Source organism: Kogia breviceps, chromosome 6 (genome assembly GCF_026419965.1).
Source record: "Kogia breviceps isolate mKogBre1 chromosome 6, mKogBre1 haplotype 1, whole genome shotgun sequence".
Lineage (NCBI taxonomy): Eukaryota > Metazoa > Chordata > Mammalia > Artiodactyla > Physeteridae > Kogia > Kogia breviceps.
The window spans coordinates 46083177-46098855 of NC_081315.1; the positions used below are offsets into that span (position 1 = coordinate 46083177).

At 45.6% G+C, this 15679-nt stretch overlaps 1 long non-coding RNA gene and 1 pseudogene across 3 annotated transcripts in view; one reads left to right on the top strand and one right to left on the bottom strand.

The window, feature by feature from the left end:
* LOC136794359 (uncharacterized) overlaps nucleotides 1–15679 on the top strand; it is a 103254-nt gene that overhangs the window by 59072 nt on the left and 28503 nt on the right. For 2 of the 3 annotated variants that reach the window (XR_010841016.1, XR_010841018.1), the window contains exons 1-3: nucleotides 5594–5789; nucleotides 6912–7009; nucleotides 14079–14155. This is a non-coding gene — a long non-coding RNA (uncharacterized lncRNA). Of the gene's footprint in view, nucleotides 1–5593; nucleotides 5790–6911; nucleotides 7010–14078; nucleotides 14156–15679 lie in introns of those variants that run through there. The other variant, XR_010841017.1, reaches the window with a different exon arrangement.
* On the bottom strand, nucleotides 2755–3595 carry LOC136794434 (NADH-ubiquinone oxidoreductase chain 1-like; annotated as a pseudogene).

A 15679-nucleotide genomic window follows, 5' to 3' on the forward strand; every position in this document is an offset into this window, starting at 1 on the left:
CAAGAGAAGCCACTGCAGTGAAAAGACTGTGCAACGCAACGAAGAGTAGCTGCCACTCACCACAAGCAGAGAAAGCCCACATGCAACAACCAAGACCCAACACAGCCAAAATAAAACAAGAAAAAAGAAAAATTAAAGAAAGAGTTGCTAATCAACTAGATACTTTTGCTTCTGTAGGGATAGAAGTAATTATGGTAGCTTTTGCAAAGTATGCTCCTGAGTGGACAGCTATCCCTATGGTAAACATATGATGGGCCCACAAGAGAAATCCTAAAAAGCCAGTGGACATGACTCATACTATTCCCAAATAGCTGAAAGATATTTTTTGTCCTAAATAGTATGTAATGATCTGTGAGTTTATAACAAACCCTGGTAGGCCATGAATACAGACTTCAGGGTGACCAAAGAATCAAAATAGGTGTTGGTATAGGATTCGGTCTTCTCCTGCAGGGTCAAAGAAAGTAGTGTTGAGATTTCTATCTCTTAACAGTATGTCAGTTCTGGCTGCTCGGACTGAGAGTGGTAATTATAGTAATATGGCTATAGTTGGGGAAGATTAAACAAATAATTGTGTTTGGTATTGGGGTATGACTGCTGGTTTTGTATGAAAGACTATAGTAATAAAAGTAATAGCAACAAGAAATGAAGAGACACCTGCTAAATGCAAGGAGGAAATGGTTAGGTCAACAGAGGCTCCTGCGTGGGCCAGATTGCAGGCTAGGGCTGAATACACGGTCCACTGGAACCAGAACCAGCTTCTACTATTGGTGATATGAGTAGGAGTAAGAATGATGGGGAAAGTAGTCAAAAGTTTACATGATTTATTTGGGAAAATGCTATCTCAGGTGTCCGAGTTATTAGTGGCCCAAGTGAGTTTTCAAACCCTGCAATATAAGGGGTACAACAATAAAGAAAATTATTACAAGTGCAGGGACTGTTATGACCACGTTACAGATTTGTGCATCTCCAAGTAGCGCTCCAGGTTAGCATAGCTCAGCCTGGATTAATATTCTTAAGGTGCTGCCTGCTACTCCAGCTCAAGCACCAAATAGTAATTATAAAATGCCAATATCTTTGTGATTTGTTGAAAATAATCAGCAGTGTATGAACAGAGGTAAAATGACTGAGCTAGCATTCGACTGTAAATCTGAAGACAGAGATTGAGCCCTCTTTCTCACAAACCCTGTGGTGAATCAACAAATTGAATTGTAATTTCAGAGAAGCAGCTTCAATTCTGCCAGAGATTTTCCTGCCTTTTTTCTTTTTTTCTTTCTCAAATGAAGGAGAAGGAGATTGAAGCCAGTTGACTAGAGGATTTGTCTGTTAACTAAAGTTTTCTGGGGTTAAAACTCATCAATATCATAAAGATTTGGCTTAATTACAATGTTTGCTTTACATTCAATTGATGTAGGATGAAGTCTTGCAATCCTTATTTTTAGAAATTAAATACATTTTACTTGTTTTGGGTTATGAAAGCTCTTGGTCTGAACTAACCTAAATTCCTAGTCCAGCACTGATAGAATGGGTGTTATGTGTAGTAATCGTCTGGGTATTATGATTGGTAATGATAGGAAGGTTATTTCTTTGAATGTTCAAAGTGTTTTATTTTTGTGTTGTTTCATGAAGGGAATAGAGTTAGTGATGTGGAGTATGTTAGCTGCAAGTAGAAATATATGCTGAAGACTGCTATGATGGCTATTAGTGTTGGTAGAATGATGTTATCATTTTTGTTATCTCTTGGATAATTATTCATTTGGGTAAAAGCCCTGATAGTGATGGGTGATGTCCTAATGATACTATAATGGTGAGGAAAAGGATTGTGATGGGAGTTGTTTTATCTCACGTGTGTGATAATGATACTCTTGTAGTACATGATCTGGGCATAAATAATAAGAAGAGAGTGTTGTTATGATATAAATTAGTATGTTTAGGATTGTTATAATTGGAATATACTTTATAATAGCTGTTATTCATCCTATATAGGCAATTGATGAAGAGGGTGTAATTTTTTCCAGATGAGTCTGGCTAAATCTCCCTCAGCCTCCAGCTATGATTTATAATATCACTATGATTAATAGTATATTTAGGTTGATGGATGGTGACATGTGGTATAAAACTGATAGGGTTGCACTTTTGTCATATTAATAACATCAGGCCTGCTGTTTATGGGACGCCTTGTGTGACTTCAGGCACTCAGAAGTGAAATGGGGAAAGTCCTACTTTTGTGACAAGGGCAATTGTCATGAGGGTGGAGGCTGCTGGATTAAAGATTTTTGTTATTCATTGTGTTCCTTGACCAGAGTATATTAGATTAATGATAATAGCCATTATAAGTAGTATTGGTGTGGTGGATTGTTTTAGGAAATATTTGTTGGATGCTTCTGTAGCTTATGGGTTCGTGTTTTTTATTAGAATGGGGATACCATTAACCAGTGTGAGCTTCTTATACAATTATATTTCCTGAGATAATGGTCAGTAGAATGAGAGTAAAAACAATGAGTGTTTATTAGTACAGGAAGGATATACGACAACATGTTGGGGGTATGGGCCTGAAGCTTACTTGGAGAACCTTAGTATAGAGCATGTGGTGTAATGTGGTAACATGGAGAATATAAAATTCTTAGAAAGAATTCAATTCCAGGAATAAGAGCATTGAAACCTCTATGATTTACTCTATCAAAGTAACTCTTTTGTCAGACATATTTCTTAAGTTTGTGGTGGGTTGCCTGGTATGATGACAGGTATTGAAAACTCTCATATAAGTCGGACTAATGTTAGTAGTAAAAAAAATTTTATAAGAGATGTAGACATTGATCATATCAAAATTGTGGGTAGGATGCTCAAATTCATAGAAAGGAGATTGTTAGATGTGTTTTAATGATGACTTGGGGTGTATATAATTCTGGCACCTAGGGATTGTGGAATGCTCCTAAAAATGGATTGTTGTGGAAATGTTTATTTTAACGAAATTGACATATTCTCTAGGAAGGACAGGGTGAATGAGCCTGCTACATTTTCTACATTGAAGACATATACAGGTTTTGATTCTACTTCTGTTAAATCAAGTGGGGCTTCATTGGATTTCTGCTACTGTGGAGATAATCAAATTCTGGGTAGTGGTCAAGAGAAGATTAGTCATAGGTGTTCTTGTGTAATAATTAGTGTTGAAAGTGTAAATGATCCATTTATCAGTAAGACTGAGAATAGAATAACTGCTACATTACTTCATATGAGATTGTCTATGCTACTGTCCCTAGAGCTCCAGTGAGTGAGTATTTTTAATGTGAAGCTCATCCAGAACTGAGGATGGAATAAATGGCTAGGTGTGATATGGCTAATATAAAGAGTATGCCTACATTTATATTAATTAGTGGATAAGATATGGGAAGAGGAATTCATGTTGTGAGAGCCAGGGTTAAGGCTAGCATTGGGGCAATAATATATAAATTGATGCTGTTGATGGACATAGTGGTTCTTTAATAAGTAACTTGAATGCCTCAGCGATGGGTTGTAATAATCCATGTGGGCAGATGATTGTTGGCCCTTTCTGGATTTGTATATAGCTTAGGATTTTCCATTTAGTTAAAATGAGGAATGCTATGGTGAATTAAATTGGGTAATTTGTGAAAGAATGTTGATTATAAATGTATTCTTAGGAAGAGGACTTGAACCAGTGCAGATAAAAGTTTCAGTTTTACATAATTACTGGGCTCTGCCACCATAACAAATCCTGCTCTACAGTAGGGTATGTATAAATTAACTGAATGTAGATTATATCATCATTTAGTTTGAAGACATTTTGTAAAGTAAGCCATATTGCTCTTGTCCTTTCATACTGGAAGAAATCTGCAATAGACAGAAACCAACCAGGATGACTCCAGTCTGAAATCACATCACGTGAGACTTTAATCGTTGAACAAAGTGACAATTAATAGCAGTTATACCATTGAAATGTTGTGATCCAGCATCAAGGTCATAAACCATATTGCCGATATGAACTCTAGAATACAATTACACCGTTATCCCTAGTAAAACTTGTTACGTTTATCAGTGTTTTAGAAGAACAGGTGATAAAGAATTTTGACTAGCTGGTCTAAATTGTAATCACTCAGAGGTGGTTTTATTCTCCAAAAATAAATGGCGCACGGTCTCAAGGCGCACCAGCTTCAGTAGTTGTGGCGTGCAGGCTCACTAGTTGTGGCCCACTGGCTTAGTTGCTCCGTGGCACGTGGGATCTTCCCGGACCAGGGATCGAACCCGTGTCCCCTGAATTGGCAGGTGAATTCTTAACCACTGCATCACCAGGGAAGTCCCAGAATCGCAGTCGCCCTTTTAATACACCTTAAGCCCAAAGAATCCATGGAAGATTGTTACAGAAAATAAGAGAATAAAATATTGTAAGGACTATAACAGAAGCATATAGTACACTGTTCATATAGACACATCCCAAGCAGTTACAAAGTATATTAAAAAGGAGGCTGCAATTTGCAAAGAATAACATAAATTTTACCCACAAACTCCCAATCTTTCCTGAAACGTTGCAATCTGAAACCCTATTGTGGGAAGCAGAAGATTCCAGGAGACATTCTACAAATGAAGGACTCTAAACCCTGTGGGTGGATAAGGAATTCTGGAAGGAAGGTATCCTCACCCAAGGAGAGCAGGTTCCTATACTTTTCTCACATCACATCCCTGTACAATTCCCATTGATCTCGGTCCAGGCATTCCCAGTCCTCTTGAGAGAAATCTATGGGCACATCCTGAAATGTCAGCAGTCCCTGAAATTAAAAGTACACATGGCATGTGGCCATGGGAAGAGTTCATAATGTGACCCAAGAAGAAAACAGCAAATTAAGAGAACTGGTTTTAATTTCGAAGAGTGTCTTCAATTATCCACTAATATATATATATATATGTAATTTTTATTACAAAGTAACTTTCTCTATTTCTGACTACAAAAAAGGAGTATGTCATGTGATCCACAAAACCAGTATAGAGACTATACTTATCTGGAAAAGAAATGATAAAATGATGGTTTCAACACTGGCATATGCATTTTTGACTGTTTTATTTATACCAAACTGGATAAAATGTGTGTATTTCTCAGAGATAAAAGACATGTCGAGGTAGAAATGTACCTTTCAACTATTCATGGGTCCACAAGTACACTGGGGAGATTGTAAAATTGCAGATTCTGGTACAGTAGGGCCGGTGGGCCTGATTTCTATTTTTTTTAACAAGCTCACTTTTAACTAGTGATGCCACAGTCTCTGATTCATTAACGACAATTGTGAATAGCAGAGACATAATAAGGAAAGGTAAAAATTCATAGTTAACTTTTAACATCAAGTGTTTTATGGATTTCACATGTTTAATACGATAGTAAGCACAGCAGCAACAATCATTTGTGAACATTTACTGTAGACCGTGGATCTTTCTGACTTTTTGTGTAGGATTCCAGGGAAAAGGCCTGCGCTGCGGCCACAGTGGGCGGGGCCCCCAGGCCGGGCCGCCCCTCCAGGACCCCCGACGGGGCCCTGCGCTCCTGGCGGCTACTCCCCCGGCGCCTCGCTCCCTCCCGGGAGGCCTCGGGGCAGAGCGGCCCCACCCGCTGCGCCCAGAACGGAGGCCGCGTTTCCGCAGAGCTGGAGCACCCGGCTGGGGGTCTCTTCCCTCCGCTGTCACGGAGCTGCCCCGGGGCCCGAGGGGAGGGCGGCCTCACTGACGCTGCCGGCTGCGGAGGGGCCCCGGCGGCCGAAGCCGCGACAGTCGTGGGGACGGCGGGCTGGGTAAGTGAGTCCGGTGCCCAGGCGGCAGGGCAAGAGCAGCTTCTGAGGGGCAGGGGTTCGCTGCCACCTCCCGCTGCTGTGCAGAACGAGCGGCGCCGGGGTCTGGTCCCGGGGAACTTCGGCCCCTCCTCTCGGCCCTGCCCTCGGCCTGGCTCGAGGGACCCGGAGGGCGTGGGGAGGGGGCGTCCTGAGCGTCCTGAGGGGACATTGGTCAAGGGACCCGCAGGGTCCGGCTGCAGCGTCAGCGCCCCTCCTTCCAACGGCGGGGAAAGCGGCCGAAAGTTCCTCCCGAGGCTCGCAGGCTTCTTATTCAGCCGAGCCCCTCTGCGCCCCTTCCTCCCTGAGCTAAAGTACCGGGGCGGAGGGGACAGGGCGGGGGGCTGGCGCAGGTGATGGGGGACGTGAAAAGGTGATTGTCAGCTAAGGAGAACCTGCTCTCCCAAGGTGAGGAATGCAGGGCTTTCCTTTGTATAGGAAGAGGCCTCACCGAATTCCTTCCTTTGATATACACCTTAGCTCTCTGGGGCCTGCATTCTGTATTTGCATATCCTGAATGCCTCAGGGCCTGCCGGCTCACATTGGAGGGCCACAGGTGCTGATGGCTGTGACATCTTTTGTTTACTGAGATGGCAAGAAATATTCCATTTCTCACAAGCTTGAGGGGCAGACAGTGAAAAAGAGTCGGAGAATCTCACTTGGCATGTACTTTGGTTTACATATAGATAATATTTATACTTACTTAACTGTGCTAATAGAGGCTCTCGAGTACAATCAACTTGTACTACTGCCCTCTGTATTAATGTCATCAATATCATAAGATAAATGCCTATAGAATTGACTTAATCCAGTTAAATAACATAATGATTTTTAAAGGAAACGTAAGAGAAATATAACAACAAAACCTTTACCACTAAATGCTGGGTCTGGAACAACCTAAATAAATTTTCCATTGTTAAAATATTGAAAGAGTATTCAATAGAAATATCAACAAAAATGACAAATAATAAGGGCAGCAGAATGTTGAAATGTTCTATCTTTATCATTAAAGTGGCAGAAAATCATTTATTAGTAGGCACTGGGGCAGAAGATGCCTGATTTTATATCTTTGTCCTATTTGTGCAGTTGTTTCAACAAGTAACTTAAAGACAAAATGGAAAAACAAGGAGATTTGTGCCTGAGATCATGTTGATGTGAAACCAGGGATGTCCACCTTGTACCAGGTGAGTTAAGTTTACCTCGCAGGTAGACCTCAGAGCTCCTGAGAAACAAGGGTTGGAATTTTTCTTCTGCAATGAATAGGAGCTGTTGAGTCCAGTTCAATGAGCAAGGAGTAGGTCTTGTCTATTACGTATTTGGTTTTTGGAACGGTATCTGTGCTAATTTCAAACTCTTGTTTTATGAATAACCCCACCACACCTTTCCCCTGAAGCAGGCCTAAGTGTTTTTTCTAATTGTGTGACTCTGTTCTAATTCAGTTCATGTGTAGCCATGTTTACATTCCCTCTATAAGTGATATGTTATGATAAGTTTCTTTTTCTGTGTGACCTATTTCACTTCGAATTATTGTACCTAAATCCACTCATTATGCTGCTACTAGACTTATGACATTGATTTCATGGCTGAGTGATATTCCATTGTACATAAGTTCCACAACTTCTGTATCCATTTTTCTCTTTCCTGGGATATTGAACGTGTACCGAAGTCAAGGTTCTTGTAAACAGAGCAGCCCTAAGCTTTGGGCTGCCTGTGTCTTGTTGATTTTTAGTCTTCCCAAGATATACGCCCATGAGTGGAAGTGCCCTATGCTCTGTAGCTCTGTTTTTTAGATGTTTTAGGCAACACCATACACTTTTGCAGAGTGTCTGTCAGCAATTTTCATCCTGCCCGTCAGCGTAACAAGGTTCCCTGTTCTCCATGGCCTGTCCTGCATTTGTGGGTTTTACACTTTTTTCGGATGGCCCTTTTGACCAGGGGGAAGTGAGACTTTTTGTAGTGCTGATTTGCATTGCCCGCTTGCTTGGTTGGCCAAAAAGGGCATATGCGTTTTTACCTGAATATATTCAGGAAAGAACGCTTTAGCCCTTTTTGGCCAACTGCATCATTGTCCAAGTTCTGCCGCTTTTCATGTGCTGTCAAGGCCAGTCCGATCTACCTCTTGAAATCTGTTTCCCTGCAATTCTGCCTTGCTTTCAAATCCTCTTCGTTGCCTTAACTCAATATATTTTTGGATGGTAGTTGTCATTTATAACTGTGTAGGTTTGTGAGTTGCAGTGCCCCTGAGCTCCATGTTTCAACTCGCTTTTTTGTGAGCTCGCCGGAAAACCACAGGATCGCTTCAGGCCCTATTCTGGTTCCGGGACGTCAGGCTGAGCGTTTGGTTAGTTCTTCTTCGTGATGGGAAATTAGAGTGACATGTGCCTGTCCAAACACCTACAGCTAGTCTCTCATTGGTTCCCCCTCTTCCCGTTCATCCTCCACACATATTGCAAACTGTGCGAAACAGGAGGTTAAAGGTGCTGATTCTCCAAGTGGGGAGATTGTTAGTAATGCAGCTGGAATGGTGAACACGAGCACCAGGAGATGAAAAATGAGGTGCGCTGTAGAAACCTTTCATGATCACACGGTGTACCATCCTCTGGGCTTCCCATGCATCTTTTAGCTGTAGGAAGATTCCCTTGAACATGGAGAGTTGGGACCCATGGAATGGGTAGTACGCAGTATTACTTTAAAGGATCTGCATTTGCTCACTCAACCTCACCAATCCTGTCAGTCCCAAGAGTGTCCAGCCTTATGTCTCATCCTGCTGTGTGTCTAGATGTGTTCAATCCATTTTGCATCACAGCCCCTGAGCAAAAGTTATAAGGGTTTTTATGTCTGTCGCTGTCTTTTTTTATTATTATTATATTGGTTACAGCTGATTTTCAATGCTGTTTGTTGCTGTTCTACATCTACTTGATTCACATAGAAACAGACATCAATAAATTCTTTTTCAGGTTCTTACCAGTTGTATATAATTTTTTCTGGTGACTTGAGTGTTCCGAGTGCAGTTCTTTGAGGTACCGTGTAGGCCTTGTCTATCATCAATTTGGTATTTGGAACAGTATCTTTGCTAATTTCAACCTCCTGGATAATGCCTCACCCCTCCCCACCTTTCCCCTTTAGCAGCCTTATGTGTGTTTTCTACATATTTGACTATGTTTCTGTTTTGTAATTATTTCATGTGTAGCCATTGTTGATTCTACCTTTAAGTTATATCTTATGATATGTGTCTTTTTCTTTCTGACTTACGTTGCTTAGAATGATCGTACATAACTCCTGAGTTGATGCAACTGGCCTTATTTCATTGATTTCCTGGCTGAGTTATATTCCACTCTACATACGTACCACATCTCTTTTATCCATTTTTTCCTTCCAGTTATATTTAGGTTTTATCCGAGTCGAGGCTCTTTTAAACAGAGAGGCGGTAAACGTTGGGGTGCCGGTGTCCTGTCGATTTTTATCTTTCCCAAGATATTCGCCCATGAGTGCAAGTGCCCTATGCTCTGTAGCTCATCGGTTTAGATGTTTTAGTAAACACAGTACACTTCTTCAGTGTGCCCGTTGGCAATTTACATTTCCACTATCAGCCTCACAGGGCTCCCTTCTCTCCTCGCCCCGTCCTGCATTTCTGGTGTTTACACTTTATGGGGATGGCTCTTCTGACTGATGCGAAGTGATACCTTTTGTAGTATTGATTTGCAATGCCCACCTGTTTGGTTGGCTAAAAAGGGTTTATGCCCTTTTCTTGAATATATTCAGGAAAAAAGCATACGCCCTTTTTGGCTAACTGCACCGTTGGCGATGTTCAGCCCCTTTTTTGTGCTTTCATGGTGAGTCCTTTCTACCTCTTCAAATCCCTTTCCTGCCATTCTCCCTTGCTTATAATTCCTTTTCGGTGACTTCCCTCAAGACATTTTTCAATGATAGATATTTTCAACTCTGCAGTTTCGTGAATTTTAGTGATCCTGAGTTCCATTTTTCAACTTGTGTTTTTGGGAACTGGCCACAAAACAGTGGGATTTCCTCAAGCCGTATTCTTTTTCCATGGGCAATCTTAGCCTTTGGTCAATTCGTCTTCCTGATTGGAAATTAGAGTGACATGTGCCTGTCCGAACACCTAGGACTTTTCTCTCATTGTTTCTCATCCTTCCGCTTCATCCTCTGGACAGATTCCAAACTGTGAGCAACAGGATGTTGAAGGTGCTGACATCCCCAGGTGGGGAGATTGTTAGGAAAGATGCTGGAGGGGTGAACCTGACTACCAGGAGATGAGGAGATGAGATGCCTTTTCCAAACTCTTCCCGACCAAACGGTGTACCACCTTCTGGGTGTCACAGGCATGTTTTAGCTGTAGGAAGGGTCCCGTGCATGGTAAGAGAACACCAGGGATGTTTCCAAATCAGTGTCTCCCCGACCCCCAAACTGGGGAATTTTATGCTACGGCTACACGTATGTTCATTAAGGGTCTTGGGCAGTAGGCAGAGTCTGAACTTAAGATGATTGAAGTCTTCAGGGTCAGAAGCGCTGACCATCGGCCTCCCTTAGGTTACATTTTATCTGTCATTGATAGATGATGTCAATAAAATATCTATTCGTTTTCAGATTATTTCCACTTATAGGTTATTACAAAATATTGAGTGTAGTTCCCTGTGCTGTACAGTAGTTTTGTGTTGATGATCTGTTTTATACATAGCAGTGTGTACGTGTTAATCCCAAACTGTTAATTTATCCCTCCCTGCACCTTTCCCCTTTGGTAATAATAAATTATAAGATTTTATGCTTCTCAGAAATGGGGGAGCCAAAAGAGAGGTATCATTTTCAATGGAAAAGCGTTCAAAACAATATTGAAGCTTCAGCCAAGATTATTAGATGTACATCCTTGGAAAGAAATCACTTCATTTCTCTAATGTTGACCTGACAAATAAGACAAACCCCTTCACTGAATTTGCTTATACTAAAGTGATGGAACTATCAAATGGAAGTGTTGGAAACATCTTATTTACCCGAGACTTATACACGGCTCTAGGTTAATTACAGTTTGGCTCACACATCTGTTCATTGAAGTTACAATGTTCTCAATTTCTGTCACTGATCCTGCAGAGTGGGCCCCAACAAGGGTCCCCTGCCCCGTGTCATTGGAGCCAAGAGAACAAGACTGAGTTTGGTTCAGAAGCAAAGGAACCTTTATATTCTGATCAGAGAACGGGGAGAGGTGAGAGCGTGCGCTCCCCCAAGGGCTGTGGGCGGGGCTGCTGTGTGGGGATCCCGGCAGCGTCAGCGGGACGGAAGGGGCGGAGTCTCAAGGGCCGGGTTGGCTGGAGCTCAGGCTCCATGTCGCGGAGTCTGCATGGGGCCCCGCGAGCTGAGGTGTCGGCCCAGCCATTTTGCACCAGGAAATAGGTTCTGAAGTGCCGGGTGTGGGACCTCTGCATGTGGAAACCTAGGAGCAAGTGAAATTAGACAAAGCACAAAGGAATAAAGGTTAGACTTTATTTTATTGCCCGGATTCTATGTTTATCTCCCAGGAATTTTTAATGGGCTCTGCTGGTGAGAAACCCCTCCTCTACCTTTTGTCCCATTCCTCATTGTTGGGGCGCTGAGGGTGCAGACCCCGCTTCTGTAACTGCTTCGTGCTGAGTCAGGAGTCCTCATACCTGGGGGGAGGGGCAGAACTTCTCCCCAGCAGCCTCCAGGTGAGGTTGACTGTCCCCAGGGCTCCTCCCTCACTCCTCGTCTGCCTGAGCCCCAGCATTTGAAGTGTTGTAGATTCTAATGACCTTTAACGGTGCAGGAGAGAGATGCGCAGAGACGCTGGGGGGGGCCGGTTTTACCCCGCCCACATTTGTTCGGCCACCTTAGGCTGATGGTTTCTGCCAGCCTAGATGCTCTGACCAGTAGTCTGCGCTTTCTTCAATTAGGCCCCTGAATTAACGTACAAACAGCACCAGGTGTCAGAACCCTGCCTGCTCAACTCCCACACAATCCAGGGCTGGTGGTGATCCAGACCCATGACGGCCACTGAGTCAACGGCCTTTTCAAGTAGCCAGGAGTCCAGCCCGTCTCATCGGCCGCCGTCACCGCGGTGTCTGTAGGCTTTTCTATGGTGACAGCGTTATTTACGGTTCCCCCGCCAAGCTTATTAGCTCCGCTCTGGGTGCAGCAAGTCCTGCAAGCAGTAGTCTGCTCTTCTGGGGCACACTCTTGTTGTTTTCTGAGAGAAGATCCACGTCAAGTGATGGTCACACGGGTCATCATGGGGACCCGTTGCCCCCGGTTGTCCCTCTGGAGGTTGGAGTTGGAGGGTTTCCTCACTCGAGGTCAGTGTGCCCACGGAGCGACGCCTGCAACTTCAGGGCATGGTGGGTGGTTAGGATCACCGCGTGCGGTCCTTTCCCCTTAGGAGGGAGTTGGCCTTGCGGGCTGCGGATTCCAGGTTTTTAGATACCCCCAGTATCTTGGCCGGATGGGGCGGCGGGCCAAGCCCTTGGTGACCGTACTTTCTCCTACCTGGAGGGCATTCTTGCATTGTTCCATTTCAAGAGGTCCCAGTTTTTGCACTAATACTCCAAGGGCGATTCACTTTCTACCCAGAATGTAAAGGTCAAAGGGTTTAGCTAAATTAGGGAGGTCCAGGGCAAGGGTCTGAATTAACTGCTCTTTCCATTCTTGAAAGACCGCTTCTGGATTCTATTCGAACAGATCATCATCTTTTCCTTTCAATGTTTCCTATAGAGGCCCAGCTATTAGACTGTAGTTAGGGATCCAGATGCAGCAAACCCCGACCTCCCTAGGAACCCTTAAGCTGTCTTCTAGGTTTAGAAGGGGTAAGGCTGCAAATGACTTCTTCCCTTTCCTGGGATGGGCTTCTCCGACCTTCTGTGAGAATGAAGCCCAGGCAGGTCACCTTAGTCTGTGATATTTGAGCCTTTGTCTTGGACACCTTCTATCCTTTATTGGCTAGGTAGTTCAGAGGCCTCCTTAGTAGGGCTGGGGATCAGAATGTCGTCTGCATATTGAAGGAGGGTTCCCTTCTCCAGAGGTAGATCTTTGAGGTTTTAGTTAAGTTTCCCCAAAGGTGGTGCGGGAAGTTTTGAACCCTTGGGGGAGGACGGCCCAGCAGTACTGTCTTCCTTGTATGCTGAGTCCTGCCAGTCACAAGCCAAAATTTCTGTGACCTCTGGGACTAATGGAATACAGAAGAAAGCATCATGTAAGTCTCATACAGAATACTATGTCCTGGGGGATGGTACAATGACCAGCAGGGTGTAGGAATTAGGAACTATTGGATGCATATCCTCAGTGGCTTCACTGACTGTCCCGACATCTTTACCAGTTCCCCAGTAGCCCACGGGGCTCTCGTGGTCAGGCCCCTCGCAGGATATACAGCTCACCTGGGCAGGTACCCAGCAGCCCACGGGGCTCTCGTGGTCAGGCCCCTCCCAGGGTATGGAGCTCACCTGGGCAGGTACCCAGCAGCCCACAGGGCTCTCGTGGTCAGGCCCCTCCCAGGATATGGAGCTCACCTGTGCAGCTACCCAGCAGCCCACGGGGCTCTCGTGGTCAGGCCCCTCCTTGGATACGGAACACCCTTGTGCAGGTACCACGGCAGGGCTGGGCACACAGGAACCGTGTGCATAGCCCTCATTGCAGAGCACCCCCATCTCACCTGTCACTCAGAGCTGACACAGAGCACCTCAGAGCAGGACTTGAACTAACAAACAGCAGCTCCGACAGGTCTGTGACCCTGGGCTTCACTCTGTGTGGCCTCCCTCCGCCTGGTCTTCCAGAGACTTCCACTGCAGCCGGGGCACCAGGTCTCTGTCTCCACCCACCACCCCTCCTCTCCCTGACTCCTGGGTTCCTCTTATTAGGAGAGGGTCTTCTTGAAGTTGTCTCCCACTCATGGGCCAGATAAAATGATTAGAAAACAAGCCAGGGCTGCAGCCCCTTGTCTATCCTGACCCTCAGGACCTACACGTGTTCCTTGGAACTGACCGGTGCAGCAAGGTCCATTTTATGCAACTGTGAGCCCCTGAGGGGCGAGGAGTGGCTGACCTGGGCAGTCTGACCCGGCCGGCCAGTCCTCCCCAGGTGTGCCACGGCTCCAGGCAGCAAGAGCCCCTGCAGCTGTGCCTGACGCCATATTCTCTGCCCCATCGGCAGTCTCGGGGCTGGGCTGGTGGGAGGGAGTAGGGCCCACGGCTCTGTGCGTGGCCCGGTGCGAGTGGGGCTCTGGTGGACTTTCTGCAGGAGTTGCCGCGCTGCCACCTGCTAAAGAAGAGGATGTGTCACCCATACCTGCCGCTGGAACTTCTCCCCGGGCAGAGGTGAGGACGGAGAAAAGCGGTGGGCGCCGGGACAGGAGGGGTACATTGGGCAGGGAGATGGAAAGCTTCCAGAAGAGCGCCCGGGGCCAGGACCATGCTGGCTGGCCTGCAGGCCCCAAGTTGGCCTCCGTGCTGGTGTGGCTCCATGGCCCTTCCTCTAGGCTTTCAAGTCCTTGCACACATTCAGGTGTTTTAGCTGGGAAGGGTGGGAACAGTTCAGCAGCAGCTGGCCTGGGGGTCAGCTCATGTTTACTCAGGGACGCCTTGACATGGTCCCCCAGCTTTGCAATGAGGACGTTCCTTGCGGGGGGGCTGCTGGCTGCATGAGAGATGATTCCCCACCTCTGACCAACTTCAGAATTGTTTACCACTGGAGCAAGGGTTTTCCTGATAGGGTTTTCCTCTGTGTAACTAGTGGGTTCTTAATTGGCAGCGTGAACGGTGATATCAGAGGTCCCGAATCAGGATGGAAATACTTATCCCCAACTTGTACAGGCAGGCATATAAACCTGGGGAGGCCGTGTGCAGCCGGCACCCTTAGGGATTGGCTTCCGACTGACCCCTCAACGTTCTGGTGTCCAGCCACTGCTTTAGAATTTCTGGGGCCCAGTGCTGACTCTAAGGGTTCTGTAACCCAGCCTCTGTTGGTCTTTAATGAGACCCGCACTTCCAGGGTCCCACAGAGCAGGGTCCGTGTGACTGTTCTGTGGCTTCTGTAACAAATGACCACAAGCTGGGTGGTTTAAAACAACAGGAATTCATCCTCCCCCAGTCCTGGAGACCAGACATCTGAGATCAAGGTGTTCCAGGATGGACGTCCCTCCAGAGGCTCCAGGATAGGGCTCTTCCTGCCTTTTCCAGCTTTGGGGGGCTCCAGGCATCCCCAGGCTTGTGGCTGCAGCCCTCCTGTCTCTGCCTTCACGTGGCTTCTCCTCTATGTTTGTGTTTCTCCTCTTTTGTCTCATAAGGACTCTCTCAGTTAGATTGGGGGCCACGCTAACCCCAGATGGCCTCACCTTGAGACCCTTAACTACATATACAAAGACGCTTTTCCCAGATATGGTCCGGTTCCTGTGTTCTGGGGGGAACATATTTTGGGACCAGCATTCAACCCATTACCTGTGTATAAAATAACCCTAATTTTAGGAGATTACCAAGGTCCCGTATAGATAGCAGCCAGCAGCCATGTGGGTGGGGGTCTGGGGAGAATGAGGACCCTGGAATCACCTGGAAAGGATGAAGTCCTGGCTGCATTAGGTGAGCTCTTCCACCACGGGGCCCGTGGAAACAGCCACTCCACTCTGTCCGTGGAAAGGGACCCAGTGCCGAGTCCAGAAATGGTGATATTGCAAAGCTGGCTCTTCTGGGATGTCATCATCAGTAGCATCATGTAACCAGTAACTACGGGCTTGGAGGAGTCACCCTGTGGCACGTGATGACAGCACTGTCACTTTAGGCTCATCAAGCTTAGAATAGGAATGTTTGAAGGAGAAGAGTTTGGGAGATTGCGAAGCTTGGTTGTTA